The sequence below is a fragment of the Hipposideros armiger genome, unplaced genomic scaffold, assembly GCF_001890085.2.
Source record: "Hipposideros armiger isolate ML-2016 unplaced genomic scaffold, ASM189008v1 scaffold_732, whole genome shotgun sequence".
Taxonomy (NCBI): Eukaryota; Metazoa; Chordata; class Mammalia; order Chiroptera; family Hipposideridae; genus Hipposideros; species Hipposideros armiger.
Genome location: NW_017732082.1, coordinates 611,182 through 622,613, shown reverse-complemented (window position 1 = coordinate 622,613; position 11,432 = coordinate 611,182). Strand labels below are relative to the sequence as shown.

The window sequence follows — 11,432 nt, the reverse complement described above, 5'->3', positions numbered from 1 at the left end:
TGCCTCTGCCAACTGGCTGCTGGTTGACAGCCTCAGTTACACATGGAGAAGTCCTGGAGGGATGCTCCCCATCCCCTTCTAGAGTCCTAGGACCATTTGTCCCATCCTCCTGCTATTGCAAAAGAAAGCAACAACCCTCTATCTACTAGGGACCCATTCCAAACAATGGCCTCCAAACCTCTTAGACTGCTTCCCCGTTCCTGGTTGGGGCAGGCTTCCAGAATAATACTTCCAAGACCCAAGGGCCAGAGACATGGGAGGTTCCTTGTTCAGGGGCAGTCAACTACCCAGAGACCTTGTCCTTCCATGCTGTCTAGCCCGTGGACAGAGTATCCCCAATGGTCCTGGAAGGATGACATGTCTCTGTTAAAGCCGTCATAATGTGAGCACAGGTCCCAGCCACTTGGATGTGGGCTGTTTTGGAATAAATACCTGGAGTATTCGGTTTTCTGCTCACAAAAGGCCAGCAATTCTTATGGTTCCATTAAGTGTGGTTGGCATATAGCACAGAGCCTCATTTATCCTGCTGTTTATATAAATGGACTGACCCTGCCCAGGCTCCTTGCTGCAAATGTGTGATTAAAGGATTAAAAAGGTGATGAAAATAGTAATCACATCTGTTTTCAGACAGAGCCTTCCCTCAAGGGGCCCCAAATGGCTGTGTTCTTATTCATACCTGCAAGGAAAGGGAACCTAGGGGTCACTTTCTCAGATGGGCTAATAGGCCCCCAGAAAGGGTCAGATAGCAAGTTGGCCTGGGTTACCCAGCTCATCAGCTTCCAGCTTTGATTGAGTGGGGTGGGTGAGGGGAAGGCTCTCAAAAACAGTTTAGAGATTATCAGCAGATCACCCAGACTGGGCCTGGAACTGGGACCCACCATTGTGGGTGAACAGCTTAGGGATAGGCTATGGGAGGCAGGCAGCCCAGCAGGCAGAGAATTATTTGGAAAAAGTGTCATGGTAGCTGCACAGTCATCCTACCTGGTGGTTGGCATCAGGGAGGCCCAGTGGATGGTGTCTACTTGTTGAACAGAGGATAGAAGAAGGGCCCCGGAAACAGGCAATGCACAGTGGTTCCAGGGGAGGTCCTGCAGCCTCAGGCAGGGCCCTAGAGCAGGGCTGGACTCCCAGCACAGGAAGGACCCACAGAGCAAGGCAGCGCCCAGGCACAGAGGAGCTACAGATAAGACAGGTTGCAGAGGGAGTGGAGGCTGGCACCAGGACGGGCAGAAGTCTTCTCATCACAGCTGAGTCAAAGGCCAAGCAGCCAGGTTGATTGGCATTGAGTCCCCACAAGCCTTGTTAGACTCACTCTATGGAAATAAAGCCCTAGTCCCAGCATCCAGGGAAAGACTTAGTGTGCTCTGGGAGGGTGCTGAGGGAGGTGGGGCCGTACTTCAAAGGCCCCTGGGGCTCATGGGATGGCCCCCAACCGGAATCATGTCTCCCGGTGAGTATGGAATCACAGAACAGAATAGTCAGGTGTCAGGACAGAAGACCGGGCTGCACCACTTCCCCACATGGGACAAGCTGAGTAATCTACCTTGGCCCAACCTCAGTTTCCCCAACCTCCAGAAGACACTAGTGCCTCCCTAACTCCCTCCCTCCCATCACTGTTATGAACAGCACATGAAATAGGTTATGAAATCACCTTGGAATAATATAACAGAAGGTATTGTCAGTGTTATTATTTATCTGATATGTATAAAATCTTCTCTCAAAATCTAATTTCCAGTGTGATTTGCTGATTTGCCAGGGTGAGAGCTAGTCATTCCTTGTACTCCTTTCCCCTAATCTCCCACTCCTGGACAATTGCGTGTCCACCATCCCCCAGTGGAGGCTTCCGTGATCTTAGAAGGAGATAGAGCATGTGAGAACTGGCGGGGAGCTAGGGATCACCTGATTAACCATTTTATTTTAGAGATGTGAGCGCAAATGCACACATGGGAGATGTTACCTCCTCCAGGGCACACAGCTAGTTAATGGCTGAGCCAGGAAGCACAGTCTGGCACACAGTGGGAACTCAGTGCATGGTAGCCTCTATTACTATTCCAACTATGCCATGCTCTCACAAGGCAATCCATTTTGCTACTTATCAATAACATTGATAAAAGGTTTGGGGCAGGAAATAGTGAGGGTCGAAGAAGAGGGAAGTCATAAGGAATGTTAGAGAGGACATTTTAGATTAACTAATGTCATCTTAAATGCCTCCTCTTTCAGGAAGTCAAAGCTGATCGGGGACCTTCCAATGTTCTCATTGTATCTCCTTGTATCTCATCCTTTATTCATATGCTAAACCCAAGATGCTACTTTACTTATGTCTCTATCTTTCTAGACTCTAGGATCCCCCAAGGTAGGTTATATGGCTTTCTCAAAGTTCTATCCACATTATTTAATGTTTAATATGTGAAGCTGTAGATTTTTTATTATAGTTCATGAATCTGCCTGATGTTCCTGATTTCTTTGGGCTCAATTTCTTTATTTACAATCTATATATGACTTTAGTCAAATTACTTACCCTCCTTAAGCTCCAGTTTTGTTGTCTCTAAAAAACTGGGCTATTAATGGAACACAATTTGTCAATAACTATCATATATACAAATTGATAAAGCCTTTAACCAAACAACTCCTCTTCTGGAAATTTATCTTCAGGTACACTTGCATATACCCTACAGATATACCTGCCCACAGGTTATTCATTATAGCACTATTTGCAAAAGTTAAAGATTGAAAAGTCTTAAATGGGGTTGTTAAAGAAACGGATTTGTAGAATAGAATACCATGTAGCCACAAAAAGAATGATGTAAGTCTGTATGTACTGATATCAAATAATCTCCAAAATATATTATTAACTGAAAAAAAATCAAGATGGATAACAGTGTGTAAAGCAAACTCTCTCCATTGTGTAAAGAAGGGAGAGATTGTGTGTGTGTGTGTGTGTGTGTGTTTATATAGTGCCCCAAAAATGCATACACATTTTAAGAAAGGAAAAACTATTAAAATTGTAATACTCAATATATACCAATAACAAAAGATAAATACAAGTCACGTTTGACTTCTGCAATTACAAGAGGTGCTCAAAGTGGTCACCAACAGTGTCCAGACACTTCTGATTATGGCGAAGTACTGCTTGAGCAATGTTGACCAAAATGTCCACTTGTATACATTTTTGGCACCCCCAGTATATATATATATATTTGTATGTGCATAAAATATTGGGTTGTTGGAAAAGTCATGATGCATTTTTGCAATGAAAAACATAGAAAACATACATAATGACTTTTCCGACAACCCAATGCCTCTGGAAGGTTTCTCAGGGAACTGGTGCTGGTTGCTAAGGGGGAGATGTGGGTGGCTGCAGAGAGAGACGATGGGCTTTCCACCACATAGACTTCAGGATCCTTTGAATTTTGAACCATGTGAAAATAATCTATTTTAAAAGAATACCAAAAGAAAGAAAAAGAAATAAAGGACCCAACCCACTCACTTGTCTGTTGTGAGCAGCATATGTGATGACGTCTACGAAGGTATCACGGGCTGTGATACCATGGGGGGGACTCTTGCTGCTCCCAGGCCTGCATTCACTCCCCGCTTCTGAATTTGAAATGGACAGTGTCTTCCAACCGAGATCCCATCCCAACCGCTCAGAGCAGATTCACAGCACAGCCTTCCAGTGACATTTAGGTAAGATATTTCCACTCTCCACTACCAGAACTCTCTGGCGAGGTGTGGAAGGGGCCAGGTTCTCCCAGGAGAGTCAAGGACTGGAATCTAGGAACCCCGTCACGGAAGGGTCTGAGGCCGCTGGCCTGCAGCACTCTCCTTCTGTCTCATCGAGAACAAGCCCCCGTGGGCTTTCCAGCGTCAGCACACACTCAGGTTGCGATGACTTGGAGCCCAGGGAGGACCCAGGAAACGGTGTTCCTGTAGCCTGGAGGGTTCCTTCGTCTCCTCTATTCCCTTGCTGATTTCTACAATTTTACTGCTTTAGAGTTTGGAGGGAAATGCCACTGTAGGGACGATGAACTACTGACCCGGGGTAGCAATATTTTGAGTAATTGACTGCCTGAGTTGACATAAAACAACCATTAACTCTAAATCCCTTCCCCAGAGACTCCTGGAATCGCACTGTCAGCCATTTATTCCTTAGCATTGTCATCAATGTGCAGATCCGCTCTTTAAATTTAAATTTAAAATTTTCTGGGAAGTGTAATATCTTTGGAAGAATTAGCTTAAAAGTACATTTATCCATTGATTCAGTGATTCTTGAGTGTTTATTCATGCCAGACACTGTACCAAGTACCTGGACATATAGGCAAATAAAGACAGTCACTGACCTTCATAATAAATATCATAGCAATGATGATGATGACAAGAGATAACATTTTCTGAGCGCTTATTATGTGGCAGGCACTCTTCTAAGGGCTTTGTATGAATTTACCTTCAATTCTTGCAACAAATCTGAAGTAGGTAATGTGGTCTACTCCATTTGTTAGATGAGGAAACTGAGGCCCAGAGATGTTAAGTAACTTGTCCAAGATCCCATAGCAGATAAGGGAGCTGGCATACAAACCGTTTATCCAACAGGTACTTTTCTAGGAAGAGACAGTAGGCAGGAGTTGAGGGAGTGGGTGCTGTCCCCTCGTGGTGTGCAGAGAGGGGAGACAATCTAGGATGACATACCAGGCAAACCTCAGGCTAATTCCTGCCCCTGCTGAACAGCTCATGGCGGCACAAGATTTAAGGAGACAAGAGAGAGACTAATCAAGAGAGCAGTAAATTGCATGGACACTAGCCAGGGTGATGGGTGAGCCAAGTAAACACAAGAGGTCAGCCTAGGGAAAAGGGCCTGGGCAGAGTCAAGCTCCCTGTGGCTGTGAAGAAAGCAAGTTTTACCTAAACCAAACATGAGACCTGGGCCCAGGCATCCAGAGACTAAAGGAAATGGTAGAAATAGATTTGTCTTTGGCAGCAGTGTGGAAGTTGAGCAAGCAAGCAATGGAGGACCCAGGATTCATAGGATCCGACTATGTGAGGAGTCAGCCGACTTGATAGCAAGACGAAATAATGGCCTGCAAAATCCTGAGCTTCAAAGTCGAGCTTAGCCAAGTTGAATGCAATTGGGAACATAAGGCTTTGGAACTGGCGGAGTGTCCCCAATCTCTTCCTAAGTGGCTCTGAGTTGGATTGGCTTCCAGGCTTGGAGGCTGATGAGTCCAGGCTGGTTTCCGGGCTCTTCCCAGCTCTCTCCTTGTGTAGATTCTGGATGTGCTGCTGAAAGGGGAGCTGGTCGCTTCCTAAAGTGCTCCCTGAGACATGGAATTGAGCCCTGGATAATAACTTCATTGACTTTCCAAGCTCCCTGCTGGTTCTTCCTGGCTGAAGTGGAAGCCGTGTGCTTGCAAGGAAAGCCAGCCTCCCTCCCTCTGGGTCAGATCTTCTAGGAACTGGGAGGCTGGAAGGATGGAAGCAGGAAGAGGCTGTGAATTGGGGCTGAAAGGGACTCACTTGTCATTAACTCACAGTCAGAACCAGGCCTGCACACATATTTGGGGTCTGGAAGAGGAAAGGGGGAGGATAGCTTTAGTCTATTCTAGAAGAAACCGAAACGTGTTTTTTTTTTCTTCCCTGATTAGCATTTTTATTACATCCCTCCTATTTGCTCTGCCTGCTCATAATTAAATACTGCCCATGGAGTCTCGTCTATCTTGGTAATGTTCTCCTGAACCCCGATGAACTGGATTTTCTTTATGGACTTGCTCCACTGATAGAAAATAAGACTCAAGTTCTGTGCCTCCCCCAGCAGGGTGGGTCAGCCCAAGAGGGTGCCTGGCATTGAGGTCAGGATCCTCCTCAGGGTGACTCAGGTCCCTGATCTGAGATCTTGGAGGCAAAATAAAACAAGCACCAGGTCTTCTTGCCCTCAGAGCAGCCCCCATGAGAAATGGCCCAGGAGATAGGGAAGCTGCCTCAGTTATGCTTGGGAAGGCCTGAGGCAATGACTCTGGAGGTTAGAAGGGAGGGATTGGGGAAAGGGATGCAGATATGGAGTGGGGAGGCTCTAGACGTTTGGCCAGGATGCTAAACAGAACCCTGAGGCTGGTTCTAACCCCCATACTCCTTTCTCCCTAATTCATCACCTTCCTCTTCACATGACCCATTGTCTTGGCCACAGCTGTAGTTCCTCAGGACACCCTCCTCTTGTGTCATCATAACTGGAGCCTTCCTTGACCTGCCATTCCCTTGCCAATGCCCCTCCCCATCTCCATCCCTGTATCCTCAGTAGCATCTATTCTACTTCCAGGGAGCTGCCTTACATCGTTCACCCTTTCCTCCACCTCTGTTCTCGAACCAAAGCCCAGCCTTCTCCCCTCATGTCCAACGTGCGCCATGATAAAGAGTAGATGAATTTGCATTTGAACCTCCTCAGTGTGGGTTTATCAATCTAGACCACAGACTTGATGGTTCTCCAAATGTGGTCCCCAGACCAGCAGTATCACTTTGCATTTTGGATCTTGTTGAGAATGCAAACTCCTGGGCTCCACCCCAGACTTAGTGAATTAGAAACTCTGGGGGTGGGGCCCAATGATCAGTGTTTTAACAAGACCTCCTGCTGCACACTTAAGTTTGAGAGCCACTGCTCTAGGCCAAATTTCCACAACTTGCTCTCTGCAGCACCTTTTCTGAAGCCCACGCCATGTGGGTGCTTGCCTTCTCCGATCGGATCGGCCGCAGACTCCAGGTCACTCCCCCGCCATCCTGAAGGATGCTGGCTGCCCTGCTTGGCCCACTCTCCACAGTGCTGTGTTTGTCTCCTCTCGTGCCTCTCTGTGCCTTCTCCCCGGGCAGTGACATCTTTTCCCACTTCAGCTGTCACCTCTACGCTCATGCTCCCCACACACACATTTCCAACAAGCAGCTCTCTCCCAAGTGCTGGAAATATTCTTCCTTCTGCCCACTGGGCATTTGCCCTTGACTCTACCAGACACCTTACTCACCCATCCCAAACAGAGCTCCCAGAGCTGGTGCCTTTGGCACCTTATTTCAGTCCGTTCCCCACCCCGACATTATGCACAGACTTCTCTGACTCTTCCGCTTCCTCCAACACTTGCCCTCCTCCTGCGTACACACGCCCACAGCCAATCCCTCACCAGAGCCACAGACTGCTGCTTTCCCTTCTTGGCTGGGTCTGTTTTATTGCTGGTTCAACAGCCCAGTTCAGGTCCCCTGATCACCCATGTCTACCTCCCTTCTTACCTGCTAGAGTTGTTTTGCTGAAACACAGATCTTCCCATGACGGTCTACAGGATGCAACCCAACTGGACTTCGCGTCACCTGGCCTTTCCTGCTCGGCTCCCTGCTGCTCTCCTCGCTCAGCCTGCACGCCCACCACTAGACATGCTGCTCATTTTCACACCTCTGTGCTTTTGCTCATGCTCTTGTCTTTGCACAGAATGACTTTCTGTCTCGAGAACTCCTTCTCACCCTGAGAAACACAACCCAACACACCCCGCCTTGTGCACACTCTTCCTGGACACGCCTTCCCTCTTGTCTCCGCTCTGGGTTCCCAGAATGTATTGCTCTTCCCCCTCTTATAGGACACACCCTTTGCTTTGCTCATTTGTCACCCTTCCAGATTGCAAGCACCTCAAAAGTCTCTGCCATGTCAGTCATCCTTGTCTTCCCAGCTAGAGCACGGCTCCTGGCACACAGTTGAAGCTGTATAAGTGTGATTTTTGCATGCTTCATACAGCTATTACTTAAAAGGCTGAGACCTGCAAACATGCAGTCACCCATAATCTACTGTGTGTAGGTTTCTTTGCGCCAGTCCCTTATCATCCAAGCATAGTGGTGTTGGTTGGGGGAGGGTCTGTCAATCCCATACACTCCTCAGGCAGCTCTTCGTCACTGGCTTCCTCCCTTATTATTTACCTTATGTGCCAGAATTTCTCCCACATGAGAATGGTACAGGGCGCGAATATGTTTTGCCCCTCAAGTCCCAAGATGCTTTCAGCTCAGTCTGATGAAACTCCCTCCAGCAGAGAAAGGAGGAAAGAGAACTTACTCATAATCCTTGATCTCCCTGTCAGGGTCCCACCCTGGCTGGCCATTCCCCTAAAATCTCAGAGTGGTATCCATGTGGAAATGTGCTCTCAAGGGGGCATTTCCTGTAGCCCTGGATCCTGAGCTGCCCCCAGAAAGACCCCAGCATCCAGAGACAAACAACATTACCTAGAACACAGTCCACTCTCACTGTTTGTTGAATGAGTAAACGAAATGCTGAGGAACAAAAGATGCTCTCAGAGTGCCCCCCGCAGTGGTGTTGCCAGCTCCTGCCTTTGCAGCTTGTCTAATTCCAGAGTACGCAGAAAGGAGAGAGACAGCACAGAGAACGATGGAAGGAGACTGGGAAGGGTCATGTCTCCATGGTTCTCTCCTCTATTTGCCTCTGAGGAGGACACCTGGATCAGGAAAAGCACTCAGGCCTCCCAGGCCACCAAGCCTTCCTTCTTGCTCTCAGCCTGGGCTCGTGCTCTTCCAGCTGTGGGCAGAAGAGGTAGACAGACGAGCTTGGAGACAACTTTAAGTGAATTCAATTACCATAGCAACCAAAACCACCAGTACGGGGATTAGGCTCCAGACAGCAGTGATCCAGGCATCCAAGAGAGGCAGCAATCCAACGGCTACCACTGCGAGGATAGGGACCAGGGGCTGAGAGTGGGCAGAGGCACCGCAGCTCACCTACCCAGCACCCCCAGTCACCTGCCAAGGAGCGGACACCCAGCCCTGCTGGAGCTGGAGAAGCCTGGGAAGATGAGCAGAGGTTAGAGCACTGAGCAGGTTCTGGCCTTCTGCAGGCCTCTCATTTTCCACTCTGTCCCTTCACAGATCGGCAGGGTACTGGCCGGCCTTTGCGCCTCTCCACAAAGTAATATTTATGAGTAGGAGCCCTGGGGTCAGACTGCTTGGTTCCAAGGACCAGCTCTGCTAATGATCTTGAGAGAATTGCTGAACTTTTCTGTGCCTTTGTTTTTTTCTCAACTGATAGATGGAGATGATAGAAGTGCTGTAAAGACTAAAAATAGGAATGCATATAAAGCCTTAGCACAGTGTGCAACACAATTCAAATGCCAGGTAAGAGCTTGTTGTACCTCTGTCACTGCTGTTGTTATTAATTGCATAATAATAATGATGGGGATAGTGATGACCAGGACAATAGCTCCAGCCCCTCCTGACCATTTTCTATTTCCCTGGTATGAGCACCATCTTTGCCAGATCAAGGCGCCTAGCCGGAGGGAGGCAGTGAAGGTGCCCAGGAGGCTGACAAGCTGGGTCACCATGGTCAGTCTCCTCCTGCTCTAGTAGCCAGTCAGAGGGACTGCACAGGCCACCTGACAAATGACCAAAGGCCTTGCTCTCTGGGGCCTTAATATGGGCCTCCAGCTGTGGTCAGCCTGGGGAATCTCAGTAAGGGCAGAACCCCAGATGATCTCATTCACCTACTCATTTTGCCCTGAAGATGTTAAACAGCCCAGAAGAGCTGTTGCCTTCCCTGAAGGCAGAGCCGTCATCTGTAAAATGGGAATAAAATGAAGGCCGATTTCAGAGAATAGACACACCTGTTCGTGTAGAACTGAGAGTAAATGCAGGCACCACATTTATGGTCCTTGTCTTGTGTGTGTGTGTGAGTGCATGTGTGTTGTGCATGCATGTGTGTGTGCATGTATATGTGTGTATGGGTGTGCGTGTGTATGTGCATATCTCTGTGTATGCGTGGTATACATGTGTGTTGGGGCTTCATTTCCCAGGTGGCAAGGAAGCATGCTCAGGGCAGAGATGATCCTCCTCAATGACGTGCAGGATTCAGGACCAGGGCTGGGAAAGGTGCACGTGGCCCATCTCCAGGGATGTGCTTGTTCATTCTACAAGGGGTTTTTGAACACCAGTGACGGTCAGACCTGTGCAGTTGCCAGGGAAGCCAAGATAAAGAAGACTCAGGAGTTCAGTTTGGTGCTGACAAAAGACCTCAGAGGAACTCACCACGAGGGGGAAGCATGGCACAGATGCCTGGGGCAGTGGGGCTGGACATCAGAGAGGACTGGCATCTGGGTTGGCTGGAAGAAGAAATACATTTTGCCCAGTGGAGAAGGAGGAAGGACTCTGCAGGCAGAGAGAACAGCAGGTGCAAAGAGGGAGTGCGAAAGGGCCTGGTGTGTCTGGGGGAGGTGAGAAGTTGAGGGATGATGAAGCGCACACGCATGTGTGCACGTGTGTGTGCGCATGTGTGCGTGCATGTGGGGGAACGACAAGGGTGTGGAAAGAGAACGGCAGGGGATGAGACCCAAGAGCAAATCTCTCCTCTTATCTCTCAGGAGATCAGCAGTTCTATACACCTCTAGATACTGATTCTGCCATGCTGAGATTTGTTTGGCCTTATTTTGAAAATTCATTCCCCTCCAACCGAAGGAGTTGTTGCATTTGTATCAGGAATCCCCAGTTGTTTCTTAGGGTTGAATTGCTCGCAGGTCTTTGATGTCTCCAGATGACAGCTTCCTCCAGCCCAGCATAAACAACTCTATCTGGAAAGGGCCCTGAGAGGGAACACTGGCCATCCTTTCCTCCAGGAAGGGCTGCGCCTCCACCTCCAGCTGCCTCTGCATTGCAGTCCCCTGCCCCAGACTGGCACAGTCATCTGGCCAGGCAGCACAGCCTAACCTGGGACTCTGTGCTGCTCCACATCCAGCCAATCAGAGCCCTGAGCATTTTTACTTCCAACAATTTCCTCTCATGCCCCCTCTTCTCCATGCCCAGCTCCACTCTCTCACTGAGGTCCTTATCTTCTTTCTCCTAGGTCACTGAAGTAGCCTCCTAATTGGTCCCGCTGCATTCTATCTGGTCCTCTGCAAACTCACTGTCCACATTACTGGGCCTGATTGTTATTTGAAGCATACAAGGTCAGATAATTAAGTTCATGAACTCATTAAAAAAAGGGTTACATACCTCATTGATGAATATCACTATGGTCACCTTCGAAGTACTCTTCTTGGGAAGCTATGCACCGATGCCAGCGCCTCATCCACTTTTAAAGCAATTTTGGAACTCTTTTTCTGGAATGGCCATCAGAGCTGTCGTCGTATTAACTTTGATGTCCTGAATGTCATAAAAATGTCTTCCTTTCAACATTTCCTTTATCTTCGGGTAAAGAAAGAAGTCATTGGGGGCCAGATCAGGTGAGTAGGGAGGGTGTTCTAATACAGTTATTTGTTGACTGGCTAAAAACTCCCTCACAGGCAGTGCCATGTGAGCTGGTGCATTGTCGTGATGCAAGAGCTATGAATTGTGGCCTAAAAGTTCAGGTCATCTAACTTTTTCATGCAGCCTTGTCAGCACTTCCAAATAGTAAACTTGGTTAACTGTTTGCCCAGTTGGTA

At 48.3% G+C, this 11,432-nt stretch overlaps 1 long non-coding RNA gene across 1 annotated transcript; it reads right to left on the bottom strand.

Annotated features, from left to right (window-relative positions):
• Nucleotides 1–33: 33 nt before the first annotated feature.
• Nucleotides 34–10,967, bottom strand: LOC109373548 (uncharacterized). The gene is made up of 4 exons (XR_002122248.1): nt 10,042–10,967; nt 8,233–8,542; nt 3,488–5,455; nt 34–1,177 (listed from the first exon to the last, which is right to left on the bottom strand). It is a non-coding gene; the product is annotated as an uncharacterized LOC109373548 (long non-coding RNA).
• Between the last annotated feature and the right edge of the window lie 465 nt (nt 10,968–11,432).